This window comes from Euleptes europaea, chromosome 3, assembly GCF_029931775.1.
Source record: "Euleptes europaea isolate rEulEur1 chromosome 3, rEulEur1.hap1, whole genome shotgun sequence".
NCBI lineage: Eukaryota > Metazoa > Chordata > Lepidosauria > Squamata > Sphaerodactylidae > Euleptes > Euleptes europaea.
The window spans coordinates 83,508,716-83,528,640 of NC_079314.1; the positions used below are offsets into that span (position 1 = coordinate 83,508,716).

The 19,925-nt window shown below is 42.1% G+C and overlaps 1 protein-coding gene across 1 annotated transcript in view; it reads left to right on the forward strand.

Annotated features, from left to right (window-relative positions):
* Positions 1 to 2,264: 2,264 nt before the first annotated feature.
* Positions 2,265 to 19,925, forward strand: part of ELK3 (ETS transcription factor ELK3) — a 42,807-nt gene continuing 25,146 nt past the window's right edge. Inside the window, exon 1 of the mRNA XM_056846274.1 lies at positions 2,265 to 2,389. The gene's annotated coding sequence lies outside the window, so the exon portion shown is untranslated. The remainder of the gene's footprint in view (positions 2,390 to 19,925) is intronic.

The following is a 19,925-nucleotide window of genomic DNA, read 5'->3' on the forward strand; positions in this document are numbered from 1 at the left end:
ATATGGGAGAAGCTGAATGTGCAGCTCTAACTAGGCACATGTATGAGTGCACTGAGGGAGTATAGAGTGGCAATTAGAAAACAAAGACCACAAAGTGATTTCCCGCTTAACGTTCAGTTGTGCTGGCCCTGATCTAGCACTACTTACAGGATATTCTGTCCCAGCACAACATATGAAAGATAGGCTTGTTGTAGGGGCCACTGCTTTGCTGCCTCGTTGCAATTTCTTTTGGTAATAAGTGGCTGCACATGACTACTCGCACCAGCACTCAGGCATGCTTTACACAGCCAGGCAGGGAGTGAACAACAAAATCAGCAGAAAGAATTAATTCCAGTAAAGGCTCTTGAAATGGTGGGTCAGTGTTGGAAGAAAGTGCCTTTGCTGGTTTTAAAATTTAAAAATAAATAAATTAGTTGCTGGATGAGCATGTAGTCTCTGAAGTAGCACAGTGGTAGCACAACTACTAAGGATTTTTTAAAAAGGGAAGAAAGGGAGGCTTTTAAAAAAAGGAACATTTACAAAATGATGCGGGAATGGAGTGGGCATTGTATCACTTTTCATGCGGCATCATCGCCAGTGCCTAATTAAAAAAAAAAATGCCCTCTTGAACCCAGACTATCTGGTCCCATCATACCAGATGACGGTAGACTGTATATCTGGCATTGGCAACACTGTGCATGAGCCAAGAGACATGCCCAGTGTGCTACATATTTCATGTGATTCTGGAGTGCGATGTTTAAGATTAAATACTGCTGATGCAGTGGAATAGGTACCAAACGGAGGATTCTGTGCTTACTCCGTTGAGTTAAAATATATGTAATTAATTTCTGACAGGGAAAACTGCAAGAAAAAATATCCTGTATATTTTCACTAATACTTGATATAATAATTGCCGACCTATAAATGTGGTGTCTGGATTTTTCAAAACCCCTTGTATTCATGATCAACAGCTAGTTTTCCTCAAGGTCCTGTTGGAGGAAATCCTGTTCCCACAGAAGTAGGTCCCATCACTGTTCTTTCTTTCTTTCTTTCTTTCTTTCTTGCTTGCTATACATGTTTGAAATATATATTTCTTATTCAACATACATTGTTTGTATATCGTACTTTTCTCATTCCCTTTCCACAGTGCGTCCCATCACTGTTCATACCTCTATCTTGTCTTCAAACATGCAACTAATGGGAAGGCAGGCAATAACTTTCAGGGTTGGACTTGGCCTATGTACTGATTCTGCCTTTATATTTATTGCATCACCACCCATCAGAGTTCAGAATTGTGTACACTTTACAATTCTCATTGAGGCAATGTGATTTTACCAGCTTGCGTGCAGCATTATGGCCTTAAGCTTCCGTGCCGGGCTTCTGAGCTCAAAAATGGCTTGACTTTTTTTCCCCCTTGGGATTTTAGCTTTGAATTCCCCTAACACTGCATTTATCAGAATACCTTTGAATCCTGATTCAAGTCTGTAAGAATCTCAGTGGGACTCTTCCAACTGCCAGAGTTTTCAAGGCGGGATTAAGGCCCAGAGACCTCTAGGGGTCTGCTTACTAGACTGAAGCATCATCCAGACCTCTGAGTACTTTTCCAATTTAATGACATATGGAAACTGCATAGTATATATTTTTGTTAAAAATTAGGCTAGCAGAAATATTGGTTCTAGTGCAACATGATACATGTAGCTACGTGCCTTTTTGTGGGTTTAGACTATTATTATAGAATTATTTTAAACAGATCTGACAAGCAGATAGGCGTACGGGCAGACCCTCCACGCCTTTTTTTGTTCAAGTCAACCAGAACTGTGAAATTATTCCGGGGGGGGGGGCATTTTTTTGCAGGGCCACCTAATTCTTTAAGTAGCTGCTGCTGCTGCTGCTGCGCCAAGTTTGTTGCTCTTATGTGAAGCTCCTCCCCGGGGGTGCAGAACAGGAAGAGGTGGAGGTCAGCAGGAGCTGCTGGAGTTCCGTGGGGTGCGCGCGCGAGCGAAGTTACCGTTACCATTTTACTATGTGTGCGTGTCTTATATTACAGCAATGCTGCACACCAGTGGCCAGAGAGAGGGGAGAAGGGAGGAAAAGCCTGTTTACACAGACTGCAAACCGCCTGGGGAATAATGCAGGAAAGGAAGTGAGCCGGCTCTCTGTCTGACTGCTCCAACTTCCTGCTCTCTCTCGCTCTTTCGCGCACACACACACTCACACACCAACCAAGGGGGGGGGGAAGAGAGAGAGAAAGAAAGAAGTAAAGGGGGGGGGGAGAGAGAGAGAAAAACCAGGATCTCATTACAAGAGCAACAGAGCGCTTTAGAGGACTGTCAGCATGGGAAACCGGGGGGTTTTACGCAGTCCCCTTTAAACCTGCACGGAGAGGTTGGAAAAGCCCACCAGACTCTGGGTACGTAGCTCTAAAGTTGGACCGAGTGGGAGTTGGGAGACTGGAAAAGGGGGTCGGGGGGGTAGACAGGTGGGAGCTGGGGAGAGCGGGGACAGAAAGTGCCCGGTGCTGGACGGCTGGCCGCTGCCAACGGCCCTGCCGTCCGTCCCCTGGCTTGACCCTGGGCGGGAGGGATGCGGAGGAGGGGTGCCCTGCCTGGCTGCCGGGAGGCGTCGGGGGAGCGGGGCGTCGGGCGCGCGGACGGAGCGGCAGCGGGAACCCCGCCGGGGCTGCTGGCCGCGGGACGTGAGTGCCATCTGGCCGCGGGGGCGCCAGAGGTTGACGGGGGGGGGAGGAGAAGGGCCCCTGCCTCTCCTGGAGCGCCGGGCTGGGCCAGATGTTGGCCCCGGCTGGATGGGGTTTGGTGGGGGGGACGCGGGCAGCAGCCGCCGGCTCCTATGGAAGGAGGGGGCTCTCCACCTGCCTTTGATCAGAAGGGGAAGTCGAGGCGGGGTCCCCCGGCGGTGGGGGAGCGGGGGTGCGGGGAGACAATGCGAGCGTGGGGCGTCCCACCAGGGGGGTCTGGGGTATTCCGCGCTGGGGGCTAGGCGGGGGTCCGAGTCCTGCGTGGAGAGGCGCCTGGCGTTGGGGAAGCGCGCTGGGATCGGGGCCTTTGTGAAGCGGGGCAGCCTGTGACAGGCTTGGGGGGGACGAGAGAGAGAAAGAGAGAGAAGAAACCCCTTCAGACAGAGCGAGCGACGTCGCCATAAACTATCCCGTCTTTGCTGCATGGATGCGCGCGCCTCCGCGTGCGCCCCTGGCCTGGGGGGGGGAGCGCCCCCCCCTCGCAGACAGCCACATGGGTCCTTTTATTGCAACAATGAATGTGGCGGTCTGCAGGTGGGGTGGGGTGGGGTGGGGGGGGGAAGAGGGCGAGGGCTCCCGATTGAAACGGAGAGGAGCGCGGGGAGTTTGCTGAGGAGCCGTGCCAATGGTGGTTAGGGGCTATACGAACGGCCAAGGGGGGCTTCGGAGGAGGGGGGGGGAGACAGCGTTGGGAGAGTTTCTGGCTTGTCTGGAAACAGCAAGACTAATTGCCATGCGCTTCCGGTTTGAAACTGGCAGCAGACAACATCTTGAAAATGAGTCACTGCAGCTCACAAAGAAACTCTGTGGTTTTCTCCTTCTCAGGTTTATGTATTTGCTCTTTTACAGTTTCCTTTGTAGTCTTCGGAGGGGGGGGAGAGTTCCCCCTCACTCTCACCCTTTACCTTCACCGCCTCCCCCTCCTCCTCCCCAGACCATTTCCATACTTTACGCCCTGAGCTCAGAAAGAGAGCAGAGAAGAAGGAAAAACAAAACGGGAGAGTTGTTTTTGGATCTGACTTTGCTGAAGGTTAGAGGGACTCCGATGCTTCAGAAGGAAAAAGTTCCTTGAATTTTCCATTGGCTTCAGGAAGAGAGCCCATTTAGTCATGGCTAAGTAATGTCTGCACACACCAACTAATCTCATTAGGAGTTTCCGTTCCCTAACACAGGAGGGTTTTGTGAAGCCCTCTCAGCTTTTCTACCACTACTGTTGCTAGCAAGACAAACTACATCTTTATTTGGTGGAGGGGTGGGACCAAGTTAATTTAAAGCAGCATCTTTCTGGTCATGCGTCTTGAGTGACTTCTAATGACAACTAAAGAGCACAAAGGTTTCACTTTAATTTTCTTAACATAATGACTCATCTTTGCTTTTGTAAACTCTGTTGGTTTTAAAACTTTGAGGTACACATAGTGGAGAATTTCACACTTCCTCTTGAGAAAATAACTGTGAAATGATGAAAGAACTCAAGGATGGATGGATAGACCTCAAGGATGGTTCTGTATCTCATTCTTCCTTCCCTCTGTTTAATATAATTACAAATGCTTACCAGAAACAAATACACATAATAGCATTTGTCCAAATTGTCCATTTGTAACAAATGTGTGGAGTTTTATATAATTATTTTAAATTGTAACATAAGCTAATAATAATCTCATTTACATTTAAACTTATTTTGATACTTGTCTGCAGTTTCTAAAGAATGTTTATTGGAGAATTTTTCCTGTCTGATTCAGGACTGAGTACATATTGGAAATTCCCAGGCATCAGCATCGACCTTTAAGATGGCAAGCAGTTCAATACTGAGCAGAGTTACACCTTTCTAAATCCATGGAAGTCAATGGATTTAGAAGGATAGTCCAGTCTAGCCTGATTCTGGTCAGACCTCAGAAGCTAAGTAGGGTCAGCCTGGTCAGTATTTGGAAGGGGGACCACCTAGGAATACCAGGGGTGTGGTGTGGAGGCAGGAAATGGCAAACCACCTCTGGACGTCTCTTGCCTTGAAAACCCCATGGGGTTGCCATAAGTCAGCTGTGACTTGGTGGCAAAAAAAATCTGTTGCACTGAAGGCAACCATACATCTGGAAACTTTTCTACCTGGAGTTGTATCATTGCACAAAAACTCTGTCTAGGAATAGGACCTGTTTGGACACACTCTGGGCTATATCACACTCTGTGTGTGTGTATTTTGATATGTACTGGTAGGTTGAACTTTTACTGTAAAGTTGTTGCCTGCCCCAATTCTCCAGTGGGGGTGTCTAGCAATAGTCCTTTCTCCATGAGTTCCAGGTGGTTAGAGGGGCTAGAAGCACTCCCCCCCCAATACACTTGCTGTACTGACTGCACCACTCTTTATTGAGAGAAACTTTCATCAGTGCCTTTGTGACCTCACAGATTGACTGCTGTAATATGTTGTATACAGGGCTGTCTGTGAAGACATTTTTAGAAACTAAAGCTTTTGAAGAATAAGGCTGTCCATCATTCAGTAATGGGAAGTTATGACTGTAATTAATTGGCTCCCTCAGTAGCTGTACTAGGCTTTAGTCTACTTTGAGGAGTAATTAAAATGGCTGTTTTAGACAAGTCCTTTGTATCTTAAGCATTAAGGAGTGCCCTGTCTGCTTAGGTTTGCTGAAGAGGTCCTGCTGAGATGCTGCTGGTCACCAAAGGTTAGTTAGTGGTAGAATGGAACTGGGACTTTTTACACTAGAGATCCCAAAACATCGGAGCATCCTGCCCAAGACAGTCTGTAGGCCATATGTAAAATGTTGAATCTTCACTGACCAAATAAAATTTATATAGCCAAATCAAACTGATATGTCAGTGTCATAATTTGTCAGTGATGTGTCTTTTTTATTTGAATTAAGAATCTAGAAAGAGTTGCATGAAGCAGATTGTAATTTATTGCTGAGATTTTTGCTTTCATTTCCTCTCTACTACCTTTTCCAAACAAAGGTACTCCTGTTCTGTACTGGTATTGTGGAATTTAGGTATTAAAATGGTTGATTCCTTCTCAGGGAAATATAAGAATGCGCACCTCAAACAAGAGTTGGCTCTGGTTTTTCTCCAGTGTGTGAACCTTGCTTTTCCAAACCTCATTGCACATGCACACAGCAGGTACATTGGCTCCTGATTCCAACACTGATGTAATCTCTGGTTTTCCCCCTCCCATATGCCAACAGATTGTCTCTTTCTTAATAATTGTTTCAGAGTGCCACTTGTACAGTTAGGCATTAAAATTCATTTGGTGCTCTATGTTTATGAAAACAGTGATCTGTTTATAACTGGATTCTCTACAAACTGGCAGAACTGATTTCCCCTAAACTCTGTCCTGGAGAGAATATTTTACAACAGGCAGAACACTGTGAACGTACTTCTGCAGTGCCTCTGCTCCTGTTTGTATGTATGCTAATGCGCACACCATCTAGTTGTGATCTTCCAGAGATCGGGAAAGCATGAGCTTTATTAGGAAATTCCAGTTTGGGGCTGTAAGGCTTGTTCATGTCAGTGCTGAGTTTGTCTGAGACACCCGTAGTTAGTCCTTGGAATTTGAACACTTGTCTACATTATGATTACAATCCAAAGTTTGGATACATACAGGGAGCTTTTCGAGTCACTGCTGTTTGTGCTCTCAGTAGATCAGGATATATGAACTGATTTACTTGAATTTTATTTAGCCTATGGTTGATCTCCGCTGCCTACAACAATCAGTATAAGCAACTCTGGAAGTTGTGCTTATGCCACAGACATCACTAATACAATATGAAATGTTTGGAAACATCATGGTTATATAAATGCAGCTTTACCATGTGTGGGCCTATATAGTTGTGTTTCACCTTGCTTTTACTTTTCCCTCCTGATGAGGATTGCCTGGTTTCAGGGGTTTCTCTGGCCATTTTTGTGCTTCTAGCTGTGCAGGCCTGTAACATACTTTGAACAGAAGTGTTTGTATACCATAAAACTAAGGGAACATTGTAATACCTAACAGGTTTTGAAAAAGCACCTCATTACTCAGAAATAAGAAAGGATTTTCTGGTTACTTGAAACTGAGAGGGTGGGACTAACTCTTTCTGAGCAAGTTTACATTACAAACTAGTTACGTTACAAACTAATTCATATTACATACTTCTCATGGTAACCACAAGGACCGGTGATTGGACACGTGCTGCATTTTCTCCACTGGGATCCTCATTGTCAGGAGACTGTGGACCTGATTCGGAGCAGAATAGGGGTGTTCAGGGAAAGGAGCTTCAGCCCCCCCCCCTGCACTGTTTTCTCAGCCTAGAAGGGCTTTTGTGGTGCTGCTGTTTGCACCATTGAGAACACTTGTATGTACTGATGGTCTATATAAGGTTTCCCTAGTGGGGCAAGTAGTAGCTCCCTGTTCTCTTTCAGGTTGGGAAAATGGTGCAGGGGAAAGGCACACCCCTCTTTTCTTTACCTGAATCAAGCTTGCACACACCTGGAAATTGTTCCCTTTGGGCAACTCCTGGAACATGTCTGCTGAAAGTCTTCATAGTGGCCACGAGGACTTACAACATGTGAATCAGCCCTCAGTCTTCAGTAAGCAGAGATAGATGCAAGAGAGCAGAAGAGTCCTGTTCACAAATGGATTTGTGCTCTTTTGAGGACAGGGAGATTTTTAATCACTGAAGAAAAAGAGGGGGCCGCACCAAAACGAAACACAGGCAAAAACCACCACCACTAATTGGTGCAAGGGAATTATATATTAATAAATTCTCTAACCCCTATGCATTTCGCACATGCTTCTTCAGGGGGAGCTTTTTCTACTTCAGAGTTGCATGCGAGCAATGAAGGAATTGCTTGATTGCTTGCATGGGACTCTGAAGGGGAAAAAAAGACCCCCCTGAAGAAGCATGTGCGAAACGCATAGGGGTTAGAGAATGTATTATAATATAATATAATTCCCTTGCACCGATTAGTGTTTCTTTGCCTTCGTAATCACTGAAGATACATCATCTTTTATCAGTGCCTAAACTCTGGTAAGTGGCAATATTCATACCATGCCTCTGATTTTCAACACAGGTAATTTGTCTAGTACAAATAGATGGGATTATAATAGCATTTCCAGGTTCCCCCTGGCCAACCCGCAGGGGATTGGGGGGTAGGGTTGCCAGATCCAGGTTTGGAAATGCCTGGAGATTTGGGGATGGAGCCTGGGGAGAACAGAGACCTCAGTGGGTACAATGCCATAGAGTCCACCCTCCAAAGCAGCCATTTTCTCCAGAGGAACTGTGCTCTGTTATCGGGAGATGATTCCAGTGGATATCCAAGCCCCACCTGGAAGCTGGCCTCTCTAGGTTATAATCAGGGAGATTTATACTCTGTTTTACCAAAAACAACAACCCCAAAACCATAATTTTGTGTCGAATCTTCCTACTTGCATTATGCAAATCAAGTATATTTACATCTATTTACATAGCATAATTCTGTTGGAATAGGCAAACAAGCTGTGTAGTTCAGTGGTGAACCCTCAACCACTGAAAAGCCTATTGAACCTTTCCCTGGCTTTGGAAATTTCACTATACACATTTTAAAACCTCTCTGCAGCTACAAAGGTTAGACTTTAAAGTGAGAGCTGAGGTTCTCATAATGCTGAATTTTAAAGCCAGTGATTTCTGCCCCCCCCCCCAATGCTTGCATAGAATTTCAGAATAGGCAAAGCCCCAGTTATAGCTTCCCAAATTATCACCGAGGCTGTTCCCATACTGTTGGTGTCGGTTGGTAGTGAAATAACAAAAACCTCACTAAAAAAACCCTGAGAATTACTTTGCATACTTTTTAAATACAGTTTGTTTTGACATCAGATAAAACTTGAGAGAATCAGAAGAAGTAATAATGAGTTAATAATTGTAATAATGAGATACACAGTATTGTTTCTAATTATTACAATTAATAAAACAGTTTTCTGTATACCTTTACTGTCTGGATAGGACAGTGCATCTGATCATATGCAGAATGCCTGCTTCTCTCCAACTGTGTAGTTATAGCTATTCTACACAAATTTGGCATTTGAATTTCTTGATTGAAACTCATGACTTCTGGGGTACTGTGAGCCTTGGAGCCTTTCATACATTAAATATTTAAGGCTGGATTTTAATGCACACTTAATTGGGAATAAATCCCACTGATTTCAGTGGAAGTCACTTCCAAGAATATATTCTTAGGATCAGGTTTCAAATATAGGTTATATAAAAGACACTAGTTTCTTTTCAGGAGAAACATAAGTAAATGGCTGCTGTTTTCAAACTACCCCACAGACACCATCCACATACTTTTTAAAAGGTTCAGATCTGGCACACATAATTTCTAACTAGGAAATCATTATTATTTCCAGGTAAATAACTAGGTTTTAAGTTAAGGAGTTTTATATATTTCATCTTATGTTCCATTTTCCTTCTTGCCTCCACACCCAAAATACTGTACCCATTGTAAAAGGTATATGCCTGGTTCATTATATTACAAGTGTTGGGCTTGTAGTCTGGTAGTGTACATTTGTATTCTGATTAGCAAATGTGAAGAAGCCTGTTGTACAATTGTTTATGAAGTATGGTATTTGTAGCAAAAGTAACAAAAAAAATATGCTACAGTAGTTTCAGTTGCCTGAACAAGAAGTTCATTGATCCATGTTTGTTATAACTATGCTAAATATATCTTAGAAATCAGAGATGGAAATTGACTTTTACTTTCCCCCCTGAAACTGTAGACTATGAATTTGGCTGCTGGAAGCCAAGAGCCCCATTTGCAAACTCAAGATGTTTTGTGCGCATGCCAGCGCTTCCCCAGCTTCCTCTTCTGAGGACAACTCGTTGTACTGCATTGGGAGCAGTCTTCAAAGTCTTCCTGGTTTGGGGAGTGGCATGTTCATTACAAGGATACTCAGTGCAATCCTAAATAGAGTCACACCCTTCTAAATCCATTGAAATAAAAAGTGTAATTCTACTTAAGATTGTACTATGTGTTCGTAAAAACCTCTGGAGCACCACCTTGCATTTGAAAGCTCCCCCATGTTTTGTTCGTGGCTATAAACATGTGCAGCTGCCATCTGGTATCGTATGTAAGAACATGGCTCTTTATTTCCATTATGCGCTGCTTATGAGCTATCCAGAATTCATATTGGAAACATTGTTGTACAATATGCTTCAATCTACCAGTTCTGTTTTTATGTTCTTAATGGTTCCCCGCAACAAAACCTTTAATTGTGGATTTGTGGTTTAGGAAGTTTAATGAAGTCTTCTTTAATGAAGACTATAACTTCCAGCAAAACAATTATAGAAATGTCTGGTGGAAGTTTAAATCCTTTCAAGATTAAATACGAGTTCATTTGGAGCTGTGAAATCAAGGCCCAGTATCAGCCTGTAGTAAAATTGTTTCATGATTTGATACCATAAAAATGGATAAGTGAGGGCCAGTAGATATTTTCATACTTTCATTTGCTGTGTTTTCATTGGATGCTCAGTAGGTTAGTTTGTGGTGGGACTAATCTAGGATAAATTTTAACTGAGTTGTGTCAAAATTAGCATGTATATTTACGCCTTTCACCTCCATAAATACTGACTCGTGTGGTGGTACTGAATAGTGGGCAGGGATTCATTTTTTCTCACCATGTTAAGTAAGGCCATTTCATGGCTTCCAGTAAGTTATATGTTAGCCTTGGACACTTTGGTGCCATTTGTAACTACGCCCAGTTACAACAGGCCACAGTGGCATGTTTGCTTTAAAAAGCATGCTTTTCTGTGCCAACTCTTGGTTTGTTAGAAAGATTTCTGTGGCTTGCTCTTTTGATATTTTACACAACGGTGGTATCATATAGACCTAAGTGATTATACATGTTTGTTTGATTTGAAGCTGCTTGCTTAATGAATCAGCTAGTATTCTGGAGACTTTTTGAGAGCTCTTGAAAGACAAGAATGTATCTGTTCTTAAGAATTTTATTGAATTATGTATGACTTAAGAATTAGTCATGATTTAGACCAGAATATCAAGATGCAGGAACAGGAAGTCAGGCTCAATAAGCATCAAAATAAAACCCTCAAGGAAGAAAGTAGCTAAAATTTATACATTTTGGTTTGTAGAGGGCCTTTCTTGGAAACAGGGCTACATTTGGACATACAGGGCTACGTTTGGACATTCTCACATAACATGTTCAAGTGCTTAGCATTTGTTGATAATGCTAGAGTGCTATGATTTGTCTAGGAGAAGAGACAGTGTGAATATATCCATCACATCAAGAAATCCAGATTAGTAGACCAGTTATCAGAGTAGGGTTTCCAACCTCCAGGTGGTGGCTGGAGATCTCTTGTTACAACTGATCTCTAGGTGATAGAAATCAGTTCCCCTGGAGAAAATGGCCGCTTTGGCAATTGGACTCTGTGGCATTGAAGTCCCTCCCCTCTCCAAACCACTCCCTCCTCAGACTCCCCCCCCCCAAATCTCCAGGTATTTCCCAACCCAGACCTGGCAACCCTATATCAGAAACATAAAACTGTTCCATTGGTTTACTTAAATGAAGTAGAACTGCTGTATACTGAAGGTGGACTTACATGATTCTGCAGTAGGTATCCTATTCCAGGGAGACACTAAGGGCCAAAATACATGATACATGAGACACAAATTGGGTCAGGGATGTCCGACCTGACTTGTAGTCTCCCATAGGATGGGGGGGGGGGAACTGACTTTCAAAGTGTTCCATTGCTCTGTTTGACTCAGGAGTGCTGCGAGGGGAGGAGGGGCTTCAGGCTTCTGGGAGAAGTGCTCCTGAATTGAATGGAACAAAGAAATATTTTGATGTCCAGTTGTTACACTGTATGTGTGACTAATACACATATGTATTTTGGTCGTAATTATTGCTGATACACAGCCTGATACTCAGCATCCTCCAGGTGGATGCAAGATGTTTCAGAGCCAAACTACACATTTGTGTTTTTAAAGAATTGGGTTTGGGTTCCCCACAGCCACACAGCAGCTGCAGGGAATGGCTTTTTTAAAATAAAGGAAAAATCAAACAAGCTCGGAATGGAATGCTGCAGCAGAAAGGAGGAAGGGCTTCTGCCCACCCCCCAAGCTGTTATCTTGTGCAAGATTATTTGCCTATTTATGCTGCCCAACATGGAACCCAGGGAACCTGGACCCAAGTCTTCAGAAACACGAATGGGTACTTTGGCCCTCAGTATCCCGCTGAGAAGAAACAAAAAGGGAAATAGAAGACCCTCAAAGGGACTGGAAAAAAAGCAGAAAGCTACAAATTTCCCTTTACGCTGAAGCATTTTTGGCAAGTATTTCAAGTTAGACATTAGAACCCTAAAGAAACTGATGGAGAAGAAAACCAGCGCAGCCCTTGTACATTGACTTCGTTTATTTGATTTTGCTAATGAAAATTCAGTTAGTTTTGTGTGAACATTATATATTTGGAGCAACCAAAGTGATTCATGGGTTGGCTAAGGAGTCTGGGACTTCTCAGTTTAGAAAAAAGTTGACTAAAGGGGAACACTATAGAAGTTTATAAAACTATGCATAGGGCAGAGAAAGTGGGTAGGGAGAGTCCTTTCCCCTCCCATAATAGTAGAACTTGGGAGCACCCAGTGAAGTTGATGTGTGATACATTCAGAATCAGGACAGAAGAAAGGAAAAAGTTCTTTGCTCAATGAAAAAAATTAAATTGCTGAATTCACTGCCAGTGGATTTTGCGAAGGCAACAAGTATAGATGGCTTTAAGGGGGAATTCATGGAGGATAGGTCCATCACTGGCTACTAGCCATGGCGACTAACAAAAAAACAGTGCGAGGTGTCCGCATCAGGCAGGCTTTGGCTCCTATGCTGTGTTGGTGTCCCTCATGGGCTGCAGATTGGCCACTGTGTGAAATAGGATGCTGGATTAGATGGACCGGCGTTCTGATCCAGCGGGGCTCTTCTTACATTCTTATTGGCTGTTTACTTGACCCTGTGAGCCGCTGTGCTGAGGTAAGAAAGGAGGCCATGCTAAGGAAGAGATGTAAACAGAGATATTTATGAAATATAATACTTTACATTTTTATAGGATTTTTTTTAAAGCTTCAGCCAGTGGTTTTGTACTGCATACTAGTGCATGTGCAAAATAGACTTCTGATATGTTTCTCCTAAATGTTGTGGTGAGAGTATGATACTCTAGTATTTGTATATCAGAAGTCAATTCAGTGCCCACTAGAGTGGACGTGCACTTGTGTACCAAGTATAAAGTTGTTGCTGTTTTTAGCTATGGTTTGCTAAAAGCATTTTATTTTGCACCATGTGTACAGATGTACATGCATAGGAAGTCTCACACAGTGCTTTTATACACACCAGGGCAAATGCAAGCTGGGGGTAATTTCTAGACACTTCTTGTAATATGGTAGTAATAACACATCTCTGGACAACAGCTATGTGTTCTGCAGAAATAATTCCCGCACATGTGTGCTAGTATTCATTGAGTGGAGTAGGATGCCTAACTTTGATAGAATAAACACATCTGTTAACCTATCCTAACTCTTACTGTTTCTGGAAAAAGTTCTTTTTTACTTATATTCCACTGCAGTAAACTAACAGTGCTATCCTATGTAGAATTACACTGTTCTAGGCCAATTAACTTCAGTAGGCTTAGAAGGATGTAACTCTGCTTAAGATCCCACTGTTAATTTACTACTGTGGAATATGTAGGTCTGTGTTTAATTTGAGGCCTGGATGCAGACTTCTAGATAATATGCACATGTACAAACAATTCACATCTTTCCCAGGAAGCTGTGTGGCAGTGTCCTCTTCCAATTAAATAAAGTGCTGTTTGGAGAGTAGAAGTATATTAGTAAGTCTGCAGTTTTGAAAAATTCAGTCAATTCAATTGGAATTCCTCCCAGGAAGCTGCGTATTTGTTTGGGTTAAATTTTAAGCTTCCAGGGGGCGGGGGGGGGGGGCGGATTGCATATTTTTTTAAAAACCACATCCCTAAATGGTTTGTGGATTGTATCCCTTTCTCTGAATCCAGCAGCTCTATTGTATTTGTAAAATATGGATATACACATGAAGCTCTCTGGGAGTAGAAGCTGCTCATCCCTGATGATTTTGGGAAATGTGTGAATGGAACAATAATAGAAAGAATAGAATAGTTCCTGCTTGTAAAGAGTACTGTGTGTTTACCTGTAGTCCCATGGCTGTGGTACTTTATGATTGGATCCCACAAGGTCTGCTTTCTGGTATTCTTCTAACTTGGGCCTCATCATGCATGTGTTAAAAATTAGCTGTGCATTTTCTCTGGTTTCATCAAAGAACCATGAACAGAAGGAACATAGCAATTAGAGACTTTTAGTTTAAAGCATTATCATAAGCAGCATCATGGGTTTATATGTGAATGAGGAAGGCGCATGGAAATTGGTACCCTGATTATCATTGTTTGGCTCCCAGTTTACATTGCTGTTGGCGTGCAATACAGTGCTGTCCTTATGGTAGTACAGGAGTTGTATTTCTGGAGCAGCCCTAAGCCCTGTTGCTTTCTGGCAGATTCTAAGCCTGCTGTAGAAATAAATAAAGTGGGATATAGTTTTTTGTCCTTCCCCCCAGTTCGGGAGTCAGGGAATATAAGAGAAAGTTAGTGTGGCCTGAGGGTGATGTCTTTACCGAATGAAGTTGCAATGTCTTTACTTGTTGCATAGCAGAATTTCCATCTTGGGATGTGGAGAGAACAGGGATTCTGCATACCAGAAACTTCTGTGTTGGGGTTTAGGGTACCCTATAAGGTGTGTCCTGACCTGCATAGTCCCAGGCTAGCCTGATCTTATCAGATCTCAGAAGCTAAGCAGGGTTGGCCCTAGTTAGTATTTGGATGAGCAACCTCCATGGAACACCAGAGTTGTGACACTGAGGCAGGCAATGGCAAACCATCGCCATGTATCTCTTGCCTTGAAAAGCCTCCAGGGTGGCCATGAATCAGCTGTGACACACAAAAAAGTGTGTAAAACTTTCTGCAAAGTAAGGGGTTGGTTAAAACCCCTGCCTCCCCACCCCCCACCGCCGGGCAGGGAAATTGGTCTCAGCCAGTGTAGGTTTCTTTTTGTATGTACGTACAGTAAACTGCAGAAGTCATCCTGGCCTTGCAGTCCAGTCTGGAGTTTGGAAGCCTGGAGTTATTTCACTTTGTTATCTTCCCAAGCTCTGCAGAGTGCAACTGAATGGTCCTGTCCATCCCTTCACACCTCTTATGAATGGGCAACTTGCACAATCTGAAAAGAGATAATGACTGGTTGATTATAGTTTGTGAATGGTCCAGAAATGTGGGCAGTGACATGAAGAAAATAAAGTGGTATTTTGTGACAGTGTAACTGAATTTCTTCTAATTTCTAACCTAGGTATTTCAGATGGGAGTAGTTCTTATGTCAAACTTTGGTATATACTGAATGGCCTTGTGAAGTGACCTCATAAGACTTTGATGCATATGTGCACTAAAATATTTTATTGGAATTGTTTGTCTGCACTTGCTTGTACAACTTGGATTGGAGCCAGTGAAACATGAATGAAATTTGAACAGATCTCTCTCCCTTCCCTCAAAAGCTGTCCTGAGATTGGGTTTCCTTAAACAACACACTGGGTGTCAAGCAGGGGGCTTTGGCTCAAAGGCAATAGGCAGAAATCTTCCCTTCTCTTGTGTGAACTGTTCTGAAAATGGAACAAGAGCTTGCTTAAGAGTGAACTCATTTGGCTCACCATTCATTAGATCCAGAATTGTATGCTGAACTCCTGCGTATTTGTGTTCCTTACCTTGAATGACAAACCCCACATTTCTAACTTTGTACCTATTAATTGTTAGTTTCAAGGACCAATGCCTGTTCAGTTCTTCTGAAGATGGAGGATATCTCATGAAAAGTTGAGAGTTTCTGATGACTTGTAATGTTTGGACAAGACTCAAGAATGTGGCCTTGAGTGAAAAGTTAGATGCTAGAATATATTACTTTTAAAAAGCTGGGCCTTTACCCGCTTGTGATGAAGAGAGTTAGCTTTAAAAAAAAATCAGCCAAGTATGTAATTGCACCATTTGATTAGGATCCAAACAACTGTGTGTATGTGCAGACTGTATGTGCTCTCTGAATTTTCTCTTCTGACTACAGTTCTGTGTGCTGCTTTGGACTAACTTTCTAGAGTGACTTTTTGAAGGGTATAGTACAGGTATAGTGGGAAGGAACATTCAGAAGCCCTGATGGAACCCTTGGAGCTCCTGCACATGTGGAAATGTTCCACCTGTAACATTTTGCATTTTACTATTTATATGTAAAATATCAGACAGATGATTCATATCTAGGGGTAAAATAGCAAGAGATCAAACCAGTTCCCATTTGGGAGTATGTCATCTTATATAACTTATACAGTTGATTTAAAGACCTGCTGTGTGGAAATCAGAAGGGAAAGGCAGCTTACCACCTTATCTGCAGATTGTCAGCTTTTCTATTTTTTGTCAGTTTTTGGGTTTTTTGGATTTTTTTGCTGGTGTAGTATTTTTCCTTAAGTTTGAGATTTGTAGTAATAGCATTGTTGCAATAGTTGTTTTGATGTATTAAGATTTTGAAGGATTATATTCTTAGATTACCTATAAGATTAAGTCCTGTGTTCTAGGAGAAAATATAAATAATATATATAAATATTCAAATATATTGTAAAAAATCAGGACACTGGAATTGGAAAAATATAGTCAAAAATATGTGCTGAGTTGAGGTTAATATAAATTAATGCTGAGTTGAGGTTACGGTAATATAAATTAACAAACAGCAAGCCAGCTTTATTTATACTGTATCTGTCATTCGGTACCCAAACCACTCCTCTGATACCTCCCCCAGTATCTGTACCAAAATTATCCAAATGCTACGAGTCACATTAAGAACTTAAAGCTACATCAGTGTTGGGCTCTCTTTTTTACTCTTTAACACCAGGCCAACCCATAAAAAGACCCGAGACATAACATAAATAATTTGTCTCTTGAAAAAAATCAGTTTAAAAAGAGAATACCAGCTATAACCTACTGATTTTTGTTGTAAAATTAAAATAGGAATTTTTTAACATACCATCATACGTTTTCACTGTAAAAAAATCACTTTTGGAATCTCTATCTCTCTATCCCTCTATCCATTTTCTCTCTCATGGGGACGAAGTATTTAAGCTGCATCTCTGTAGCAAAAAAAAAAAAAAGTTGATTGCTAGAAAATTCTGATTACTAGAAAATCTGTAGTAATAGTTTTCTCTATCGTTGAAACTCAGAACATGAAACTTGTCTCATTAACTTGGTCGGCATCCTAGCACTGAACAAAGCTGCTTACATGCACAAAATGTTCTCTGCCTTAGCTTCCATACTGGAGAATTTTTTTTTTTGCTTCCATGTGATGATATACTGTTATTCCCTGTTTCCAGGTTTTGTCCATCCTCAGTATACTTTCCCCCAAACCTGTTTTACTCTGACCTTTTTGGAAGTAGTGTGGTCTGAGCTTATTAGCATGCACCTTGAAGAAATGGTGTTCATTTTCCTTCCCTCCAAAGGTCCCACCCACTTTGATGCCATTTTCATACTGCCATCTCCTCGCAGATGACAGTTTCCCATCATTTTTATTCCTGCCTCACACCTGGATGGCTTTAAAATAATCAGTTATTGCTGCAGTGACATAACAATTTATTGCCTCATCTGTTGCTAATTTTAATATAACAATTTTAGCGCATGCGTGAAGGGAAAAAAGGGGTGGCAATTGACTGTGGCAGCCATGACGGCCATGCCTCTGAAAGCCAATGCAAAGTTGCATACAGAAGGGAAAATTCAGGGGGGGGGGAAGCTAGGAAAGTGCACAAACAACTTCCATTCATCTAAGCTCTGTTGCCAAAGTTTATGCCTTTGCATGTTGTGAAAGCAATGTGTACTATCCTTGCTGTGGGGAAACAGCCCTAGGTACAACTGACGCAGAATTAGTGGCTGAGTGAGTTTTATTTATTATTTATTCAAGGTATTTGCTTCCTTTTCCAAAAATGCTCAGATTACAAAAAAAGCAAAAGCAAACATTTATAATATCAAAACACCACGGTACAATCAGTTTTAAAGAGGCACATTAAAAAAATTGCAAAAATGATTACAAAAGTTACAAAAATAATTAATGTCTTACAAAAATAATTACTGCCTGGGCAAATACGAAGGTTTTTAACCTGATGCCTGAAAGTTAAAACTAGGAGCCGGATGAATCCTTGTAGGGAGCCCAAGGGATCGCTGCAGAAAATGCCCAATCTCTGGGTGTTACCCATTGGAAGATGCCCTCTCTTACTGGGAGAGAGGGAGGCTTGCCTATGTGAAACCACTCCTGTTTTCATGCTTTGAATTGGAGGGAAGGAGATGTTTGGTGACAATCAGGAGTAAATCCAGCAACCTTTACTATATAGCACAGGTAGACTTGTCAAAGCCTGTCCATTATTTAGCCTATTAGTGTCATTAAAGGAGGTTATTTTCCTACTTCTCAGATGAGGGGGTGGGGGAAGTTGAAGGGAGAAATGGCAGCTTCTCTAAACCTAGATAAAATGCAGATATGTCAGTAAGGATTGTAATAAATATAACTTAGTGAACAAGTAGGAAGTCATATACATGCAGCAGTTATAATAGTATCTGTTTGATCCTAGTCACATCTATGCTTTCCCCATTGAAAGAAAGGAATCCATCTCAAGTTTTATGTAAGTCAGCAAAATAATTATCTTTCTGCCACATTGATATAAGAAGTATACAACAAAGATTCATATGGAAAGAATAAAGATACAGTACAGGCTGGCTTTGAACCTGGAAGTTGTTCAATGCACAACCATGCTCAGTGCCAGTATAGCACAGATGCTCGCCACATGAGTGGGGCAGGAAATGTGAGGAGCCTGCATGAATTTTATTTCCATCCCTTGATAGATTTTTTTGGAACTGGTATAGATTTATGTGCTTTAGTGACTAGTTGCCCTTTGAAACATCTGAACAGGTTGTATTTTCAAAGCCTCAGTGAACAGGAATTAGCTATACTTCCTTCCTGTGAAGATGGTTACCCCTGTTCAGAGAGAACAATCTGTGTGCAAAAGCAGGCCTTTATGGGTCGGTTGTCTTGCTGAATGTGACCTGAGAACATAGAAGTATGGCTACAGAGTAGAAACAAATCTAATACTTCTGAGTAGTGTGTAGGGTTATTTTTTGTGTGTGTCCCCTAACTGATGACTATTTACTTATTTACTTCATTTATACCCTGCCTTTCTCTCCAGTGGGGACCTAACACGGCTTACGTTGTTCTCCTGCCCTCCATTTTATCGTCGTTAGGTAGTTAGGCTGAAAGTGTGTAACTGGCCCAAGGTCGCCCAGCAAGCTTTCATGAGAGAGTGGAGATTCGACCCTGGGTTTCCCAGATCCTAGCCTAGTACAGCCAGCTTTAATATCACCAAACAACTACCGGTAATGGTCTGGTGACTAACAGGCACTCACAGACACACACTTCAATGGTACTCTCAAAGCTGATAGAACTGACCCCAGACAGGCTAGTGTGCACACTACATCAAACATTCATACACAGCAGTGTGCTTGCATGGCCCATTGCTGCGTATAAGTATCTTTCCATCAGGAGCTGAATGTTTTATCTTTAAAAGATAACAGTTTGGAGAATCCTTAACAGTTTGGAGAATCATATTACATTTATTCTAGTGGAAAGGGGCTCAACGCATTTGCAGCGTATATTTAAGTTGCCTGCATTTATCCTTCAGGTACATTATGCCCCTCTTTTCTTTCAAAAGTGTGTCTCTGTGTGGGGTGGAACATGAATTAATATTTTGCAGTGTAAGCATTTCAGTATTTAAATCTTTCTGTGAACCCTTTTCAAGGATATATCTTGGAATTTTAGAAGTGTAATTCCACCTCTTCCTGCAGTAGTCTTTCTGCTCCCATAACTGCTGGTCTTCTCATCATATTCACTACTGTTGTTGCTACCCAGGTATGATCGCAGTTCTGTCCCCTGCATTTTATTGACTGTGGCTACTGCCTTGCTTATATCTTTTAGTATAGGGACAGTTGTGCTAATCGGATGCTATCTGCTGTACTGTTTTTATTGAATTATGATTGTGATCAGATATATATTACATTTTATATTATTAATTGACACATGATTTATGGATTGCTATATGACCCTGT